At 36.6% G+C, this 22,421-nt stretch overlaps 1 protein-coding gene across 10 annotated transcripts in view; it reads left to right on the forward strand.

The window, feature by feature from the left end:
• Positions 1–22,421, forward strand: part of LOC149575589 (myosin-11-like) — a 329,180-nt gene that overhangs the window by 61,977 nt on the left and 244,782 nt on the right. The gene's annotated exons all lie outside the window — the stretch shown is intronic.

A 22,421-nucleotide genomic window follows, 5' to 3' on the forward strand; every position in this document is an offset into this window, starting at 1 on the left:
GCAACATTGGTTCTATTAATGTCAAATGGTTAGTGGACAAAAGAGACCCAAAACTACTGAAGATGAATGTTTGTCTCCTGTTGATTGCATCAGCATTAACACTTAAATAATCTACACATGAAGGGTTAAAGCTTTCCTAGGCAAAATGGTGTAGTGTAAAGTGCTTAAGGAATAAAATTATAGAAGTTTAAGTGGTGTTCATGTTTAGAAATTAGATCTCATTCCCTTTTAAGCATTGTGAGCTTCCCTGTAGTAAATGCAATCTGTAATTCCTTTACAGTTTGCAGCTTTCATAGCTCTTGGACACTGGCAATCCTGTATGGAAGGCTCCTGCACTAAAGCATGACCTCACTCAATTTTGTAGGCATTTTATGGCTTTGTTCAATGCTGTCTTTGTCAGTTACAAACTTTCTGTAACATTCTTGCTCAAACCAGTGGTTCTTTAACCACTTTCTTCCACTACCCTGATCTTAAGATGCTTCACACTTTTTTTCACAAGGTCACCAGTATTATATTTCACTGTGGAGGTCCAATGTCTGTCATATTGATTACTGCCTTCTTTCAGTCCATAATAGACTTTTGAAGCCTTAAGTGCCTTTTGGTTACTGCTGATTCAAGTACTGATGTAGACAGATTGGCGAGACATCGCTTGTCCTTGCATCTACTATGACTAATACTTTCATTCTACTGTGATTTTTGGGGAACATTTAACACCCCCTGTTTGATGACTGAGATCATGGAGACAAGCTCACTTTACATGTTTCGTTTCTACCTGCCAGCAGCTTTTTGGCCATGAGTTTTAAGCTAAGTTTCTGGTTCGGATTCATGTTCAAGAATTGGGCTCAAAATTTGTTCAATTTTTTTTGGGTGGGTTCAAATTTGTTTTGGGTTTGTCTGTACAAAAAAAAAAATATATATATGTATGTATGTATGTATCTATGTATGTATATGTATGTATGTATGAATGTATGCAGCAGCAAATAAGTTCATAGTACATACACCACTATGCTAATAGTAGAGCAACATAGCAATGTACACCATATATATTAATGTTTTGGCCCAATTGACAGATGACATAAAACAACCTTTTTGGCCTTTTAGTGGTCTCTTTTAGGGTTGTGGAGTTGAAAATCTCGTTTTGAACCCAAAGTCAGCCTGGGTTCTGCCACTGGGCAACAAATTCCTTCCAGATTTGCCTGAAGTCTGCCTGGGTCAGTCTGACAGATTTAGGGCCGAATTTGGGGCTCTGCGGCTGAATTTGACAAGGATCAGACTCTGCTCTGAATCAAATTTGTTTTATTCTCCAGTCCCTTCCACTGGTCTTTGTAATTTGTGGACATTAATATAACTTTCTTTTCTTTTCTTTCTATTGGAGAGCTACCTGTTGCATATATGGTGCTCTTCATTTGCAATATCTCTGTGTTTACATCAAGAAGTTGAAACAATAGAAATCAATTAAATTGCCAGAAAAGAAAATAAATAGACCTTTTTAATGATTCAGAGCGCCAGATTGTATATACTATTAGCATTTCACTGTACAAGTTGGATGCATTGTTACATTATGATAAATGCATGACACCATGAGTGAATTTGCTACATGTCCTTTACTTTTATAAAGCACAATTGAATGCATTGCTTTTTAATTTGTAAACTCTGGTCGTCGATAAACATTTTGTGTAGGTAGATAATCATACCCTCCATACATGCACAGATTTGGTACTTTTTTAAATTAGTTTTTATTCCCCTATAGCAAGAAACTATCAACTGTAAACTTTTTGAATGATGTGATGGTTACATCTATTAAAATGTTCTTCATTCTTCCTAGGCTCATAATAGAACCAGATTTAATATATAACTAAGATCAGAAGAAGTTTTCATAGTTGTTCATGCAAAATGTAGCATCACTTAACTAAGTTAGTCTACAAGGGGTTGATTGGAGAAGTCTTAAATTTTAATGGACTTGTCTTTTCTGTAGGAGCTTAAGATTAGCTCAACCCCCAAGTTCACCTGCAAGTACAAAGAAACCTCCTACAAGAGAGTATGCAAGAATGGGGATGCATCAGGGACGTGGGGAAAATGTTGCAAAAGTTGTGGATCATTGGCTGTATCAGTTTATCCCCTTCCTATTGCGTTGTGCCAAGTTGTCTTGTTTTCAGATTTGTTAGTAGTTTTGAGGAATCAAATTTGCTGATTGTATTCTCTTCTTCTATCACCTTGTCTTGTTTTCTGATTTGTTAGTAGCTTTGAGGAATCAAATTTGCTGATTGTATTCTCTTCTTCTATCACCTTGCATAAATGCTCAAATGGGAATCAGTTCAAATGAGGAGGTTGGTTGTTGATGGAGTCTAGTTTTTACATTGCACGTTCCATGTTTTAAGTGTGCCCTGATTTCAGTGTTGATCAGCTGGTCTGTCTAATATCCTCTTTAAACTGAATCACAAATTTGGATGTTTTTGGGCCTGCGAAACCATTTTTGTTTGAAAGCCATTGTGATGGTTCTTGTTTAGTCTAATCTGTGAACGACATTAAAACTTTGTGTTATACTTAGTTTACTGTGTTTTTCTTGGAGGCATTAATCATGTATGTTATGGCTGCTGTGTGTTTTCTTAGACGCGCAGGGTCTCTTTTCTTCTTGTTACATTTTCAGATTCCTTTTTTCTGAGGTTTTGAAGCCTTCCTTCAAGCCTTGTTAATAAGGCTTTGGATCTATTAGTTGATGGTCTTATATAGACCTTCAATGGTGTCAACATTATACTCTGTTCGCTGTCCTTTGAGTGTCCATGCTCTATATGGGCTTTGGAATTTTTTTTTATTGTTAGCTGCAGTTTTAACCAAGACTGGTATTTATGAGTCTTGTTTATTTTATTCCCTGTAGCACATAGCATGATTGGCGTTTGATTTATGTTTAGAGTGCAATTTTCACTTTCCTGTGTGTTTGTTTATGAGGCTCAAGTCATGTACGTAGATGATAGGTTGCTTATTATTATAAATGTTACGAAATACATAGGAGTTAATCATTAAAAAAGAAGATTTGCGCATTTCATAATGTTCATGTGAGTTTATATTGAATTACTAGTGCAATTGTTTATGTATTTCAATAATGTGTATTCGAGGGTATTTTGGTTGCTTTGGAAATAGGAAAGAGGATATATTCATGATATCTTTAGCAGTTAGAATTTATTTATTAATTTGATTTTTGTCTCCATATTTAAATGACTCTTATAAATCTATGCTGAATATGTGCAAAGTTAGAATTTAAGTTATATATTAATGACTTGCTTGGTTACATAGACATGGTTCCATTCTTTTATTTGGTGAAAAATGTGTTTGGGTTTGGCATATTGGGCTGTTCTATTAGTAACCAGAGGCGAGGGGAGTTCTGTGTCTGGTTTTGGTATTCAGTTGATTTAATGTTTTATGTCTTATTAGATTATGGCATTTATTTGTGAAGTTATTTTTACATGTTGGTGTATTATTGGGTTCTGGAGACCTTTGACAACCTTTGGTTTTTGTTTATTATAGAGGATTCACATCTTGTTATGGGCTTCAAATTATGATGATTTAAGAAATGGGACACTTTATTTAAATTATGGAACTAGAGGATTTCCTTCTTTCATCATAAAAATATCACCATTATGATATATTATATATTATATATACGATGTGTTGGTTATTGAGGCTCTGTTAGTTATTTTGATGAATATTGAGCCTAATGTTGATTCTTAAATTATTATTATGTTTTGATGTGGAGTTGTAATCAAGTGATAACATTATAAAATGAGTTGGGTTGAGATTACACATTAATCAAGATAATTATGTTTCCTTGCCCATGGCTCGAGAAATCATATGTGGACCTTGGATGGGTTAGAGAAGGCCAAGCTGTCTGTGTGACATTGAGCTGACAAATCGACATCATTGTCCTCATAAAATGTTCTCAGTTCTACATGAGTTATCACTTGGGGGCGGTGTCCGAAGAGAGATTGTTGGGGTAATCCAAGTAGTTGGAAACTATGCGACGATACACTTCTGCATTGTCGTTGGTAGAAATTGTGTCAGCCAACTGGATTGTCGTTGGTGTTTCTGTAGCTGACGGGTAAATAGTTTGTAGCAAACATAATGTTTGTGGCCGACGGACTCCTTCGGGAAGGTTCGGCGGATAGTATTTATATCCCGTCTGGGATCATTGTAAATCATAATTGATCATTCATCTTATGAAGCATAATGTAGCATAATGTAATGTTTTGGCATATGCGAATATAATAATCTAAAGAGTTCTGCTGTTCGTGTTCATTGTCTGTGTGCATTTCTTATTTAACCTATGTGGTAAACATTTGGCGCCGTTGCCCTATGAACCTGGAAGGTGGGAGGAATGAAGATTAATGCCAAATCATCTTAACAAGGATTGAAATAAGGCTAAGGGAAAAGATGGAATCCGTACTGCGCAAGAGAATTTAATTCTGGCACAGCAAGCCGAACACCGACGGAGATTTCAAAAGATTGCTGACGGAAATCAGAGCATGGAAGACTTGTTGGAGGAAACTCGGCAGCGGGTGGAATTGGTGGAAGAAGCACGGGAGGAGTTTTTGAATTTGTGTTCATCGAGGGAAGAGAATTTAGACAGAAGAGCATCAACTCACACGGCTCAGAGTGCCGACGGAGCAAGAGTGTGGAGTGAACTCTTCGTTCGGGATATACTTCTGCAGGGGACAACTTCTGAACACCCTTCTTCACCAAGGTTCGCAGCTATTGAGTTTGACGATGTGGGAGTGTAGTCCACCGGTGTGGGAGTGCAGTCCGCTGGTGTGGGAGACCAGTCCGTCGGTGTGGGAGTGCAGTCCGTCGGTGTGGGAGTGAAGACTGCCGGTGTGGGAGTGAAGAGCGCCAATGTTGCAGGATCGAGCAACGCCTATTTACAGAAACCAATCGTGATGGCTGGGCCAAAAGAGAAACTGCCGAAGTTTGATGGCGATGGTACGACTGATCCCATTTGACACTGCAAAACATGTGAAATGATTTGGAGGGCAAATGGGATAACTGACGAAGACGGATGAGACAATTTTCGGCCACCCTACGGGGAGTAACAATTGACTGGTTTACTAGTACAGATCCGCAGAAACTGGATAGTTGGAATAACATTAAAAAGGAGTTTCTGGCCGAATTTCAACTGTTGCGAGATGATAATGAAATTGTAGCAGAAATCTTCAATACCAAGCAAGGGAAGAACGAAACTGTTCGCGTTTACGCCAGGAAACTAAAAGATCTGATAAACAGAATGAAAAATAAGCCAGCGGACGGACTTCAGAAAAGGTGGTTAGTGGAAGGCCTACGCCCAAACCTGCGGAAGAAAATGAAAATTGTGCCGCTGTCGTCATACACGGAAGCCTATAACAGAGCATTGAACCTCGAAAGTGAATAGAAGACAAAGAAGAAGAAGAAGACTAGTTCGTCTGATTCTGATGACGATGAGCCTTTTGGCTAAGATAGCAGTGACGATGAAGGCAGTAGCAAGAACGTTCGCGCCTTACAGAAGGACATGATCCGCATGATGAAGGAGTTTAAAAGCATGCAGAAGGAGCCAAAAAACAGTGAGCTGTGGTGCACAGAGTGCAAGACCGACGGTCATACTAAAGGATCGTGTCCAAAGAACCAATTTTGTGACATTTGTCAGATCATGGGCCATTCGACAAAAGAGTGCCTCTTTAACATGAAGACGAGGATCTCTGCAGGTGCTTCTTACACAGGAGGCTTCCCCGTTGGGCAGTAGTGGAAATATGAATAGCGCAGGTGCCACATTCGGAGGGTACAGGAATAATAATAGAGGGAAAAATAACAACAATGCGAACAATAACAATAATAATGGGAGCCGAAGTTGAACCCAGTATGATGCAAATGGATGGCTGATCGTTCAATGCCGAGCATGTAATTTGTGGGGTCATTTTGCACGGGATTGTACAGTGGCAAACACATAGAAATTATGCAGATGGTGCGGACCCGGCGACCATGAAGATGCCAAGTGCCCAAAGTCTGGAGTAAACTTGATCATTGTTGGCATGGATGAAGAGGAGGTTCTGGCAATTACATGGAGGCAAGCAAAACTGCCGGTGGAGGAAAAAAGGAAATTGGGGGAAGCGCAGGCGGAAATTGGAAAGGCATCGTCGGTAGGGACATCTCAGTTGAAGGACATCACCGACACCTTGACAAGGAACTTTGCAGAACAAAACATTGTACGACAAATCTTACAAACGGAGATATCGGCCAAGATAAGTGACCTCCTCTCAATGCCCCAGTTACGGACGACCATTCTGAATCATACACCATTTCCGAAAGCAACGGAGGACACAGGAAGGGACAGTAGTCCAACGACGACAACAGACCCAATGCTTCTGGCGCTCACGACAAGAAGGCATCCGACAGTCGTCGAGATGGGGATTTTGGGAAATGTTTTGACAGACACAATTGTCGACGGAGGGTCCAGCGTGAATGTCTTATTGGAGGATACCTGGAAGAAGTTGGGAAAGCCGACCTTGTGGCCACCTGCATTTTAGTTGCTCACAGCAGGCCAACACAGGATCAAACCGTTGGGAACCTTAAGGGCGCAACCGGTAACTATTGGAACACGGACATTTTTATTGGATTTCGTAGTCATTCCATTGAAAAGAAAAGGATATGATGCTATTCTGGGACATAATTGGTTGGTGCAAGCAAAAATAAAACTTGATTGGAAACAAAATACCCTATCAATGGAGCGCGGAGGCAAAAGATTCATAATTGACCTGCACACACAAATGGTAGGTGAGGAGACAGCATCGTCAGACTCAAAAGGTTAAGGCGACAGTGATGACGATGAAGGAAAGAGGAGAATGGAACCGGACAAAGGAGTATTGACACTAGAAGGAGGATCAAATGACGATGACCTAGACTCAGTGAATGGCCTTTACCACTGGAAAATAGAAGACTACAAACTCTTTCCGAGTTGTAATATGCTAAGGGTCGACGAAGGTGAGAAAAAAAAGCAAAATGAGTGTCCAAAGGAATACAGAGAAGCAGATGACGCAAAGGAGGTTACGGTTGAAGAAGGGAAGGACATACAATACAAACCCAAAAAAAAGAAAGATCCCACCGTCCGGTACACGGTCAATGGACCGCACAGGAAGAAAAGAATGCATCACATCATAAAATTACTTGAAGGGTGCCGACAACAAGGAAATAAGCTAGATGCGCGACGACCGCAAGCACAGTGGGCGACGGAAGTGACACAGAACAAACATAAGATGTGGCATGACAAACTCAACAGGTTTCAGCCAGGGCAGTTGGTACTCAAGTACGACAGTCGGAATGAAATCAAATAGGAAAAGTGTGAGGCAAGAGGGGTTGGACCATATCAGATTTGGGAAGTCGGCAACAATGGAGCGATCAAATTGTCAAACTTGAACGGGGAAGAGGTATCTCAGGCGGTCAACGGTTCCAAATTGAGAATATATCAAGCTAGAAAGATGCTGTCGTTGCTTTCGCTGTCGCCGGATGCCCATGTGATTCCTCCGTCGTCATCAGACAACCGCGATGCTCCGACACCAAATTGATGTAATTAAAAAAGAAAAAAGAAAAAAAGAAAAAAACAAAAAAAAGAAAAAAAAAACGGAATGAAAAATTGAAAAAAAAAGTTTTAAAAAAAGAAAAAAAGTGTCCCTGTGGCCAACCCCCACGGACAGGCTGTCCTACAGACACCTTTCCTGCGGGTGGCTTTCCGCGGTTACTCGTGGATGTTTTCCCGCGGGTATGCGGGTATTTCATGTTTTCCGCGGGAAGTCCTTTGTCTTTCGCGGCCTAAATTTTGAAACTCTTCTTCCGCGGATGTTTCCTATTGATGGTTCCTTTCCTTCCGCGGAATAGACTTCTTGCCGTGGCCTAAAGTTATTACTCTCTCCGTGGATTTCGTGGTTGTTTTCTCGTGAGCGTTATGCTCTCCCGCGGATAGCTTTGTTCCTCCGCAGATGGTCTTGTCCCATGGGTTACCTTTATTCTCTGCGGCGTTATCTTATTCTCTCCACAGCTAAACACTTCTCTCGTGGTTGGATTGTGGTTGACGACAGCAGTGCTTCGCAGGTTCTCTTCATCCTTTTCACCGAGGTCTCATTCTTTCTTCCCGCGGATGTTTTTCATGTTCTCGTGGATGTTTTCTGTCTTCCGCAGGCTGCTGTTGTGCATTTGCCTTGCCCGAATACCTTTCCCGCGGACATGGTTTTCTGCTGATGTCTTCTCCCATAGGTTATCCTTTGTACCCCCACGGCTTAGATCTTTTCCTTCCATGGACACCCATCTTATTCTTCCGTGGTGGCGTTCTTTTCTTTTGCAATGGTATTCTTTTCTCCCGCGGGCTTTACATCTTCGACGGTTGGCGGAGGTGTATCTTCTATCCCGCTTGGTTGTTTTTAGCAGAGCATGCGTGGAGGTTCTCTTTTATTTGAGGGCAATAGTTGAAAAGGGAATTTTCGAGGAAAGAAACAGGCAACGAAAGTCATATACCCTCAGGGAAAGTAGCTGCACCGTACCATGAGGAAGGAGTCATACTAAAAAAATTAAAAAAGGACGACGAATTGGGGCAATTTGGAATGAGTAGCAGATGATGCTAAAAGGAAGGGGATGCATTAGTGGTTGCCAGAAAGAGTGTAGAATCGGCAGAAATGGTGTGTTCCGTGCATTTTTTTGTGGGTTTCGAAGTGCTAATTTGGTCTTAGCGGCGAGGGGCGCACCTTGACCCCGTCGGGGGCGTTGCCCCCTGGACCCCCAGTCATTGCGGATATCAGTCGTGAAGTGTGACCAGTTGAGAAGACTTGAAGCTGCTACAGACATGGAGTGTCTATATACCAGAGGCACTGGGAATAGGTGTTGGTCGAGAGGCTGTCTTGGTGGATGCACAGAGAGCTTGGGAGGAGTGGGTCATCCAGAAGGCAGTATAGCGACACTTAGCTCAGTGGACCCAGTGTTGGAAGCAGAGAAAGCAGCACGGGTGGCTATCAAGGTCAACTTGAGGAGACAGTATTGTGTTAGCAAGGCTACAAATGTAACGGGATGAATGTGGAAGTGATGTGACAGAAGCAGATTGTTCGTTGTAGTCACTCTGTTAATGTATTTTGTTTGTTAATTTATCTCAGATATTTTGTAATTGTCGTCCGGAGACGAATTTTTCTTTTGGGGGGGATGATGTCGTCGGTAGAAACTGTGTCAGCCGACTGGATTGTCGTCGGTGTTTCTTTAGCCGACGGAGTGATTGTCGTTGGTGTTTTTGTAGCCTGGATTGTCGTCAGTGTTTCTGTAGCCGACGGGTAAATAGTTTGTAGCAGACATAATGTTTGTGGCTGATGGACTCCTTTGGGAAGGTTCGACAGATAGTATTTATATCCCGTCTGGGATCATTGTAAATCATAATTGATCATTCATCTTATGAAGCATAATGTAATGTTCTGGCATATGCGAATACAATAATCTAAAGAGTTCTGCTGTTCGTGTTCATTGTCTGTGTGCATTTCTTATTTAACTTATGTGGTACCTTTAGTTTTCTTTGTGGTTCACGTTTAGTATTTCTTGGTAGTCCCTGAAGGTGTTTTGTATGTATCCCATTTTCTATCCTTTGTGAAAACTGTTGTGTTATTTTTTGTCGTATTCCTATTATGTGTTTGTTTATTTGGCGTGGGGAATTGTGTCTATTTCCAACCTAAGATGGGTGGGCCTTAGGGTTTCACGTGGTTGGTGGTAAATTTTTTTTTAATCCATCGAGCTTTGTTGGGTGGTTTGTAAACTTATTGGATGGATTCTATATTCATGACATCTTCATTACAACATCATGATAGATTATTATTAATATTGTACTTTAGTATCATGATGTATTATGGATCATGACATTATGATTGTACGCTCTCTATACCGATGAATGTAAATGTATTGTAAACATGTATCAATGGTTTGTTAAGATGTAATGTTAGAGTTGGATAGATCAATGTTGGTATTGACTATCTTTTGCACTTGTATATTATTTTGTTATGGAATTAGTAACATTTGTATTCACTGTTTAAACGGGTATAAATTATTGATGCGTAATCTTGTGCATTAATTCATCATTGTTTAATTGATAGTATAATGCATTGCTTAGTAGTGACATCAAGGATCCTAGGAGGATGTAGTAATATTTTAATGTTAACACTTATGCATGTTTTTAAAGGATTGTGTCATCTATTAGTAGTCATTATGTGTATTATTATGCCAAGTTGAAGTTGTTAGCGTTAAAAAAAAGTTGCCACTTTCTTTTCATTTGTATGTTTTCCTCTCGGGCTCCTTGGTGGGGCATTACATTTGGTATTAGAGCTTGAGTTCTACATTGGGATCTTTGGGACTCATGTACTTATTGTGTGCTCTTGATGTGTATTCTTGGGTCGTGTTTGTTAATGTTCATCCCTTATTTTTCTTTGCCTTAGTGTGGCTAACCCCTTCTTGTAGATATGCCGTAAATTAGTGGAGGTATCTTCCTTGCCCGTGACTTCATGTTTGGTCTTGTCTTGCACTATATCACTTTGTCGCTTAGTAATGGAGAATGTGACTGAATATGTGCTCCTTTTGTTTATCCATTGATGATTGTTAGCAAACATTAACTTCGTACTATTCTAGTGTAGGTATATCCCAGATGTTTAAAAATGCTAGATATATGTTTGATGTGTTGATTCTCTAGGTGTTTTTTACAGTATATGTATTAATGAATCAAACATTTCTTCTTTGTGCTAAATTCTTGGGGAATTAGTTGGCAAATGGTCTTTGCCTGTCCTGAGCACCTTTATGATTTTCTGGTACTACTTTTATGATTTATGTTACTTGTGTATGACAGAGTTTCTATAGATGAGAATGAATGTTGAACAGGACACTTCTTGGTTATGTGCTTCATTATGTTGAGATTATCTTTGTGTTTTTCTGGGGATAATGAACTGGCTACTCCAATGAGCGTGTTTATCTACTGAAGTGTGAATTCCAAAAGTCAAATTGTGGTTATGTTTTATGATGATTATTTGAAATGGAATGAAGATTCTTTTTTCCCTTTCTCTTCTCTTTGGTAATGATTGACAAAGATGCTGGTTAGGATGTGAATGCATGATTTAAATGTATGATTTATTTTCTATGGGAATTGTGTCCTACAATACAAAATGCTGCAGAAAGCATGCTACTCAGTGAGGAGATGACAAAGGTTAGTAAATGTTCCTATATGTGTGAAGTCTGGACATGCAGCTAGAGCTACAATATAAACAATGTTCCAAAGTGCATTCTAGCAAAAACCAAGAATTAAACTGCTGCAAAAGACCACATAAAAGAGAATGAGAAGACCAAAGAGTAAGGAGCCATGGTGAGACTTCGGGCAAAGGATTAATATCTTGCCCAACCAAAGTTCACTATTCCAAGCCCGTGTCATCCCCAATAACCATTTCTTCCTCCAATACTACCCCGTGTTGTTTACCATCTCCATAAACCCCACTTATCCGCTCAATGGATTAGTCAGCATCCCCTGCCACTTTGCCATTTGAGGCATACCTGCTTCTTGAGGATGGCTTTCTTTGTACAAGCCATGCCCCTAGTTGGTATAGTGAATTATTGAAAATGAAAATTTGACAGCTAAGTGGGATTTTGAGCTACTTTAAACTAAATTGTAACACTAATAATAACAATCACCAATCTATGCTCAAATAACTACAATCTACATGCACTCCAAGAGATATTTTTGAATGGAATTCAATCTTACTTTTAATAATGTTATATGATTGAATTGATTTTCATTTTGTAGTGTAGAGGGTCTCTTATAATACCCTATAGTGAATAAATCAGCAAAGTAAATATTTTGAAATATCTTATCCACTCAATTGGAAAGGAAAGCTAGTCTAATCCCATTGCCTTTTTAATTACCCAATGAAAAACCATGAAAATATTTGTGCACAATTTTTTAAAGTGATAAGTACCAATTAATAAGTAATATTATTTTACTACAATTTTGTTTCATTCATTTTTACAAGATTTTCTTCCTTTATTGACATAGCTACGGCCTTAGGGCAGATCTATTTTCATCTTGTTCATACATAAGACACATGTATATATTAAAGAATAGTTCTGATTGACGTATTTTAGTTTTTTTGGGAGCAAATATATTGTTATGTTGGCCTTCTCCAGCTTTAGGTCTTATTGATTTTCATGATTTTCAGAGAAATATTAGATGTGATTTTTATTTTGCTTTGGATGGGGTTTCAGTAGAAGATTGGGAACTTGCCATTTCTAGATGATGTTGTCTCTGTTTGGAACCTATATCTCTTTGATATAGTACTGTTTGTATATTCATTATTAGAAATATTATAAGAATATTATGTAAGTTTGAAACGACAACGATAATATATTTTACTTATTTGATAATATTTTTAGACAATGTTAAATATACATATGATATAATAAAAGGTCAATAATTTGATGGACTATGTGAAGTTTGCTGGAATTGCCAACCTTCATATAGAAGGCCAATTGTTTTGACATTAAATTAAAAATGTTTTGGATTTTCAAATTGCATATTATTTTGTAGTTGTACCAAAGATGTAAGTTTGTAACTATGCTCAAATCTATTCATTGTAATTTATGTGATAAGTTATATTGGATCCTTAGATATTAAAAAAGGTACAGTGTTTAGTGAATAGTCCTAAGGGGCTTATGAGGAGGTTCTCTACTCTTGATTAATGTTAATTGCGACATACTATAAATTGTTATTACTATCAAATTCATTTTTCACGTTATAACACTTACATACTCTCTGGTATAATGTTCAACATATTTTTTTTACTATTGCCTTAAGCATTGCACAGCCTTTTGGTGCAAGTGCTAGTATATGCATTATGTGTATTCATTTTATTGGCATTTGCCCAATTAGGGCATGTTGGTGAACTTTGGAAATTAAAATATCTTTTTCTAATATTTATTTTATTATATTTGAATAAGGAATTTTGTAGTAGGTTTTTATGTTAGGGGAAAAGTTGAGAACTTTATTTTTAAACACAGTCATCTTGCATTTTGGGAGTTTTAGAACTCTCCTATATTTGAAATTTGATTTGATGATTTCAGGAGAAAGTCTTGTAAAGATTTTTGTGGAGATTGGCTTGTTGGATTTGCATTGGGGGTTTTCAAATTTATAACTTCTTATAACCACCCAAGGAAATGCACACATTTTGCAACCCTTAAACCATATCAACATGCTAGGACAAAATCTACCACTCGCAAACAAACATCGTCATCTTTCGCAAATTAAATAATAATTTTAATTGCTTCGGTGAGATTGAAGAACAACTAAATACAGACATTTCTTTCAATTTATATGATGATCTAATGGTGGAAACAAATTTTTGGCATTTTCTCCAATGTGATGATGCTAGGGCAATTTCAGACCTGCATTTATAAAAATTGGTCATAACTTCTTTTAATCATAATAAAATCACACCAACCAAAACCAAATTAAAGGTAACTCATTAGTCTTTCCAACCATATAAGTTTTATATCTGATCATTCCTTATTAGGCCATATCAAATAAAACATATCAGAGGATTTTTGGAAAAATAATTCAAAAAACTGGTATATAATGGCTCGGAACTTTAAACAAATTATTAATACCTACATGGAAGCGCCAGGTCAAAAAGTAAATCTTGATAAGTCAGAGATCTTTTTTCTTAACACTTCTCTTGAATCAGAAACAAATATCTGTAACACAATGGGGTATAGGAAAGGAAATTTCCCTTGTAAATATCTTGGTATCCAACTGGAAAAAGGTGTAAGAGAAATTAAAACATGGAAACACATATCAGAAAAGATAGATAAAAATTAGAAAGATGGAAAGGTAAATGACTAACCAAAGCTGGAAGAATGGCTGTGAATTAAATCAGTTTTATCAGCCATCACTACTTATCAAATGTTGTTTCTACCACTCCCAAAAGGAGTAAACAGACACCTAGTGTAACATCCCCTTTTTCCGGGCCTTAGCTAACAACTAGCAATCAATGAAATACAATTACTGATTCACATCCATGAGAAGGTAGTTTTAACAGTTATGCTCATGTGAAAGAGGTTAACAGTTATAATAAGTTTAACTGAATTATTGTAACTAACAATTGACATCAGCATTAAATCTAAATAGAGGATTTAAGTTTTCCATACCCTAAATTCCGAACCCGGAATTTGCCTAGGGCATCATCTGGAAAACCCAGGTTAGTCCACATATACCACTTAGGGAAAAAATAGTTATACCACTGTATCGTAATGACAAATACCATTTAGGGCATCAAATACCACTGTATCATCCCTATCCTTAACTTTTGCTAACTTTGGCAAAAACATATAGTTTAAAAATACATTCAAAGGTATGTTCGTATTCATAATTCACATAAAATGAAGGACAGTTATAACAACCATCAATGAAGCCTATCTCATGCAAACAGATACATTTCATGTTCAATTGGAAAATCATCTGGTTTAACTGTTTTCTGAATACATTTTAAGAGGAACCGATTTTTAAGCATTGAAAAGAATAACTGATTAAACAAATTCAATCTAACATATCTTCAGCTTGTAATTTCAAATCAGTGAAAGTAAATTACCTGTTACTAGCAGATACTTGAATGCATAATCTATCTCTGTCTAATGCATGCCTTGGCATCTGGTGGAGAAGAGAAAGCATTGCCAAGAGCTTTTACCTCCCAAATGCGGACCTTTGAATATCCCCACACAATCTCAATCGAGAAAGGCCCTTCCTACCTTGGAATTAGGCTTGGGACACCACTGTCCAGTCACTGAGTAACTTGGTGCCAGAGTAACAAACCATTGTTCGACTTGACAAGAATAATCCTTACAAGGATTTCCATGACCTATCTTTATGTTTGATTTAAATGTTATACTGATTATATATTTTCTTTCATTGCAAGATTCTTCTCACTCTCTCCCTTCATCTCAACCTTGCTGGTCCTCATGGATGATTCTTTGGGAGGTTCTTCAAATGATAACTGTTTAAACATGAATGCTTATACCTTTGCCATCTTCATGCCAATTCTGGCCTATGACATCATAAGAAGATTAAGTCTTTATTCTGCACATAAATCCTTACATTATAGAGCAACTCTCCCATCTCAAGGATACATATAAATCATATCCCTGTATGGTTCAGTACCCATGACAGGGAAAAAAAACATAAGTGCATATGAGATCCAACATGTCACATGCACACCCCTTTGGCATTCACACATATATACTACTCTGAGTGATATACAAATGGAAAGAAAATTACATCAAACAGCTCCATTCGATCATGGCCTCTAGTAATAGCAAGCAAGGCTGACTCTAGAGCAACGACAGTTCAGATAACATGAATTAAACATGGTCAGGTAAATAAAAATATAAGACATGACCTGATCCGACAGACACGATTTGTTGAAAATAGATGGTATTAGTGTAGCAGGATGCCACTGCTTTGTTATCTGAAATCAAATTGATCAAACATAGAAATACTGGTTTCCTCACAAGCTTGGCAAAATTCAACAAACTTGATCACAGATCGCCGCATTGGTTATGGTATTGATAAGTACTTAATAAGAATGAGAGAGAGAGAGTTCTGAGATAAAATAATATGGCAAAGGGGCACTTGAGAATTGTGAATTACTTGAAGATCATTATTGGCGGAGACAGACTAAACTGAACTATAGATTAATATAATAATCTTAGCAACGTATAACTCCGTTTCTGATTTATTTCCTTGTCTACATGTATCACTTGTTTTGATAACAATGACTCCTCCTTGATGTGTGCAGATTTCCCTTTTGAACTGTACTGAAGTAATGTAGTAGACTGAACTTGTGACTTATATACATGCAGCAGACTGTGTTTATAAGTGAGATTATATTTCCATTGTTATTGATAGGAATCTTCAGTCATCAATACAGTATTTATATATATGAGGACATGGTCATGTAAGGGCATGACCCTACATGGCTCAGGCCACGTAGAGACATGACTCTACATGATCGTGTCCCAAACCACAATGATTCAAGGTTTATATAGCCAATGGCATATGACTATTAATTCAACCGATACTTATTAAGATTTGATCCGAATGATGGTATTTAATCATATATATATGTATATATATAGATATATGTACTTATAAAATCTGACATTTCATATTAGATTTTCATCATGTATATTAACATATATTATATATACTTATCGGATTTACTCCAATTTACTATGAGGCTAGCTTCTCAAGACTCCCTCTTTAGCAGAGGTAAATACAAGAAAAGACCACCGTAAGTGTGGTCTATTAAGTTATGGTATCCAGCAAGATCTGGCCTGAAGAACCATAGCAATTTTCATGGTGTCTGGCAAAATCCGGCCTGAAGAACCATGATAACACTTTGCTCCAACACATTTTGATGTTAGGAGATAGATCAATTATTGATAAGGTTGTCACCCTACAATACTGAGTTCACCAATATGAAAGATCGTCACCTTTCATAACACAAGTTTGAAAACAATCTAATTTTCAATTATTCATGAATATATTGAATTACAAAAGTATCTTACAAATTTACAAATTTGTTATACCAATTTTACCTCTGAAGTACTCAATTTTCAACCTTGCAAGAGGCTTGGTGAAAATGTCAGCATTTTGCTCATTAGTGCTGATATAAATCAACTTGATAACATTTCTGTCAACCATGTCTTTTATGTAATGGTATGGAGTTTCGATGTGCTTTGAGCGATTGTGGAAAACAGGATTAGCAGAAAGTTTGACGCAGCTCTGGTTATCATAATGAATTATTGTGGGACTTAGTTTCTTTCCAAAGAGTCCAAATAATAGCTTTTTCAGCCAAATTGCTTCGCGAGCTCCCATGGAGGCTGCCATATTCAGCTTCGGTGGAACTCAAGGCAATTGTTGGTTGTTTTCTATTGAACCAAGATATCATTGCTGATCCAAGATTGAAGCAACATCCTGTAGTACTCTTGTGATTTATAGAACAACCAGCCCAATCAGAATCAGCATATCCTTCAAGTTTAATCTCAACATTTTTGTACTTCAAACCAAGACCAATAGTACCATGCAAATATCTCAAGGTATGTTTAGCAACCATCAAATGAATTTTCTTTGGTTCACACATGAAATGACTTAAAACATTGGTGGCATAGCAGATATCAGGCCTAGTGTTTATTAGATACATAAGTGATCCAATAATCTGTTTGTAAAGAGTGGGGTTAATAGATTCTGAACTCACAACTTGTTTTTTTAGCTTGTGTAGATTTGTATCCGTCGGAGTTGCTAGAGGTTTGCAATCCATCATACCAAATCTAGTTAATATGTCCAGTGTGTACCTCCCTTGATTTAGGAGCATATTGTCTTTCTTTTGACATACTTCTAGACCCAAAAAAAAATCTAGTTAATATGTCCAGGGTGTACTTCCCTTGATTTAGGAACATATGGTCTTTCTTTTGACATACTTCTAGACCCAAGAAGTAGTGTAGAAGGTCTAGATCCTTCATTTCAAACTTAGCTATAAGATCTTGTTTGCATCTTTTAATTAAATGATCCTTACTTGTTATTAATAAGTCATCAACATATAAAACAAGTATTAACATGTCATCATTAGATATTTTAAAAAATATGTTAGGATCAACTTCATTTTTGGAGTATCCTAGTTTGGAGAGGTAGCTATCTATCCTTTCATACCAAGCTCGTGGTGCTTGTTTGAGGCCATAAAGGGCTTTCTTTAGTTTACATACATATAGGTTCTTATCTTTTATAACAAAACCTTCTAGTTGTTCGATATATACTTCTTTGTTAATGACACCATTCAGAAATGCGGTCTTAACATCCATTTGATGTATCTTCCATCCTTTGGATGCGGCAATTGCAATAATTGTCCTTACTGAAGTATATCAAGCAACTGGAGCAAATGTTTCCTCATAATAATATTTGCCTTTTGAGAGAAACCTCGAGCAACAAATCTTGCTTTATGTTTTTCAATACTACCATCTGAAGCATACTTGATTTTGTATAACTACTTTGATGAAACAATTGATTTGTCTTTTGGCCTAGGTACAATATCCCAAACATTGTTTTGTAATTTGGATTGATATTTTTCGACCATAGCATCTTTCCATGCTTGACAAGATAGGGCTTCTTCAACAGTTGATGGTTCAAATTTTGTAAGCTCAATTATTAGTTCAGTGTAACAAGATTTATTTATGTTTTTCTTGCTTTCCCTGGAGTTTTCATTTGGTGTAACATTATTTTCTTCAATCATTTTCCTTGCTCATAATGGCTTTTTCTTGATATTAGAGATGTCTTTATTTTTTGTATCTGGTAATAGTTCATTCTCTTTTGATATGTTCTCCCTCTGATTTTCAGTTTGCAAATTTTCATGTAATTCTGTGATGGGCCCATCTTTTGTACTTGTAGATAATTTTAAAGCAATGTTTTCTTCAAATTTGACATCTCCGCTGATTTCAACTGATCTTTGCCTATGTACATAGACTCTATACCCTTTGGAGTTCTCACTGTATCCAACAAATACTCCTTTCTTTCCAATGGTTCTAACTTGGTTCTCTTTTCTTTAGGTATGTGAATGTAAATGGGCAACCAAATATTTTGAGATGACTTAGGTTAGGTTTAATTTTTGTAAAGACTTCTTTAGGAGTTATGTTTTTTAGGATTGAGTGTGGGCATCTATTTTGAATATATATAGCTGTATTAGTGGCCTCCGCCCAGAATAAGAAGTGTAAATTTTGATCATGAAGCATGGTCTTTGTTCCTTCAACAATGGTTTTGTTTTTTCTTTCTGCTACCCCATTTTGTTGAGAATTATAAGGTACAATAGACTACCTCTTAATCTCAATAGAGTTGCATAAAAATTTAAATTTTTTGGAGGTATATTCACCCCCATTGTTTGATCTCAGAGTTTTTATTCTTTTTGATGTTTAATTTACAGTTGCTTTGAACTCTTAAAATTTCAATAGAACCTCATTTGATTCTTTGACTTTTACAAAGTAGATCCAGGTTTTCCTAGAAAAATCATCAATATAGATTATGTAGTATGAGAATCCTCCTAGAGAAATTGTTGGCATAGGTCTACATAAATCAGTATGGACTAGTTCCAGAACCGATTTAGATTTGTGTTCACTAGGAGGAAGTGGTCTTTTTACATTCTTTCCTAGAGCACATCCTTTACAAATGCCTATATGGTTTGAATTCAGGTTAGGTGTTCTATTGGTGATTTTTTCTATATTTCGTAGTGTAGTGAATCCAATATGTCCGAACCTTCTATGCCATATTTCATTAGGATTTATTACTTCGTGACTTAGGGCTTGCTTTTGAATGTTACATAGTTTATATAGGGTTCCATCTCTAGTCCCTATGGTGATAGCATTTTTGAGGTTATTGTTTTTAGGCCAATACAAGACTTTGTCTTCATTAAAGTTGACTTGATACCCTTCATCAGCAAGTCTAGAGATGGATACTAGATTCCTCTTTATGCTAGGTACGAAAAGAACATCTTTCAATTTTCGAGTAACCCCAGTTCTTAGTTTTATAGAACAGGTCCCAATTCCTTTTACTGGACAGGTGGAGTTATCTCCAATGGTGACTCCTTCAGTGAGATAATTTCCAAAAGTTTCAAACTTATCTTTGAATCCTGTTATGTGACGAGATGCACCACTGTCAATTATCCAGACATTTTCGTTGGATTTCATCTCACTTGATAGAGCTGAGTAGAATAATAAATCTTTTTCCTTTTTTGTTTCTGCTAAGGAGGCTAGAATTTTTTCCCGTTTTGGACAAAGTCGGAAGGTATGTCCAAATTTCTCACACTTGTAACATTGAACTTTGGAGAAGTCATTTCTATTATAATTTCCTTTACGTTTATCATTTTTCTTTCCTTTGAATTTTCTCTTCTTTCCTCTGTTATTAGAGACTAAGAAGAGAGCTTGATTTTGTACCTCTTGATTTGAAATGATCCCTCTAGAAATTAGTCTTGATTCTTTAGAGGTGCAACTATTTTTAAGTTGATCAAAAGCTGATATTGATGGTCTGCTAATGACTTGGATGAATGCTTCCCAAGATATAGGCAATTCTTTAAGTGCTATTATGGATAATTCTTGATCTTCTACTTTGTTTCCAATAGAAGATAGTTAATTTTTTATTTCGGAAATTCTTCCAAAGTAGGACGAGACTGGCTCTCCTTTATTCATTTTTATATTCATAAGTTGATTTTTTAATGTAAGCAATCTACTTGAGTTGTTGATCTCAAATGTATCCTTAATTGTTTTAAATACTTGAAATACTTTCTTCAGGTTTGATATTGAAGGAAGAATATGATCTTTTATTGAATCAACAATGATCATCCTGGCTTTGTTATTTCGCCTTTTCCAAGTAGCCTTTTTGCCCTGATCTTTTGATATTGAAATGTTTGATTCAATGAATGATTCGAATTCCAATTCTTCAAGAATTGTTGTCATTCGAATTTTCCACGAGAAGAAGTTTTTTGCTCCATCAAGTCTATCCTCGACTCTTAACATTGTTTGCCATGATGTCACTCTTATTTTAAGAATTTAGTTTAGCAACCTCTCTACCAGTTTGGCTCTGATACCATCATTATTGGTGGAGACATACTAAACTGAACTATAGATTAATATAATAATCTTAGCAATGTATAACTTTGTTTCTGATTTATTTCCTTGTCTACATGTATCAGTTGTTCTAATAACAATGACTCCTTGATGTGTGCAGATTTCCCATTTGAACTGTATTGAAGTAATGTAGTAGACTGAATCATAGATGGAAAAATTGCCGAATACTCGGCGAGTTTTAAAAAATTGCCAATTTTTTCAGCTTGGCGAGTTTTTCGTCACTTAACTCGCGAACCGAAAAACTCGGCTGCAACACAATTAATCGCCAATTACTCGGTGAGTTTTTTTTTTTAACTTGCGGTTTGCCTAGCCTACGGCCTATGACGGCTTAAAAGGGAAAAAATTCATTTTTTCTTATTGTTTGTTGCATTTGGACGCACTATACATTTATATATATATCTAAAGTCTGCTTGTTTCTTTTGTATTCTCTTTAATTAACTTATTAGATGCATCTTCTCATTAAATTTTGCAAAATAAATGTATTTTTAATTAAATTTTAGCAGTTTTTTAGGTTCCCGAACTTTCTCGAGTTTTTTTTTACAATTGCCGAGTTTTTCCCGATTAAACTTTTAGGGGGCTTGGCAAGTTTTTGCCTTTGGCGAGTTTTCCAACTATGGACTGAACTTTTTATATATATATGTAGTAGATTGTATTTATAAATGAGATTATATTTCCATTTTTATTGATATGAATCTTTAGTCATCAATACAATATTTATATATATGAGGGCACGGTCATGTAAGGGCATGCCCCTACATGGCTCATGCCACGTAGAGTCATGACTCTACATGATCGTGTCCCAAACCACAATGATTCAAGGTTTATATAGCCAACGACATACTTGATCGACATATGACTATTAATTCAGCCGATACTTATTAAGATTTGATCCGAATGAATGTATTTAATAATATAAGTATATACGAGTTGATGATATATATATATATATATATATATATATATACTTATAAAATCTTACTTTTCATATTAGATTTTCATCAACATGTATATTAACATATATTATATATACTTATCGGATTCACTCCAATTCGCTATGAGGCTAACTTCTCAAAATGGAACCAATATATAATAACATTCTCAAATAGGTGAGCCAAGAAAACAAGAAATCGCTTGTGCTTGCTTAGTTATGAAAAAAAATTGAGGTGGCAAAGAATATTGCACGGTTCTCTCATCTCATTTGAACATAAGACCCAATGTCTAAGATGGGTCAAGGCAATAAAGTTGGCCACCCAAAGAATAAATAGATACATAAATGACCATGGTCAAGATCGAAAACAAAATAAAAAGATGGTGGCAACATCCTCCATACACATGCTAGTATATTAATGTCATTCTCATATAGTCATGCTTGCCTGAGTAACTTTGATATATATATATATATATATACACACGTGTACGCTAAAGATGAATTTCACATGCATATATATGTGTGTGTGTGTGTGTGTGCATACATACATATTTCATACCCACACAAGTATGAGTATAGACATGATATTACTATACTAAGACATGATAGCATTTGCAAGAAACATTGAGATTGTTAATGTAATGAAGGCAAATTTTTTTATTTGAGTTTTATAAGATTTTAATTTAATTGGTTAGCTCATGGTCATCCTTTGTTCTTCTTGCTTGTCTAGCCCTTTCATCCTTTGTCATGGTGGTTTAGGACTCCT

Source organism: Cupressus sempervirens, chromosome 2, assembly GCF_028749045.1.
Source record: "Cupressus sempervirens isolate cs-2001-9-10 chromosome 2, ASM2874904v1, whole genome shotgun sequence".
NCBI lineage: Eukaryota > Viridiplantae > Streptophyta > Pinopsida > Cupressales > Cupressaceae > Cupressus > Cupressus sempervirens.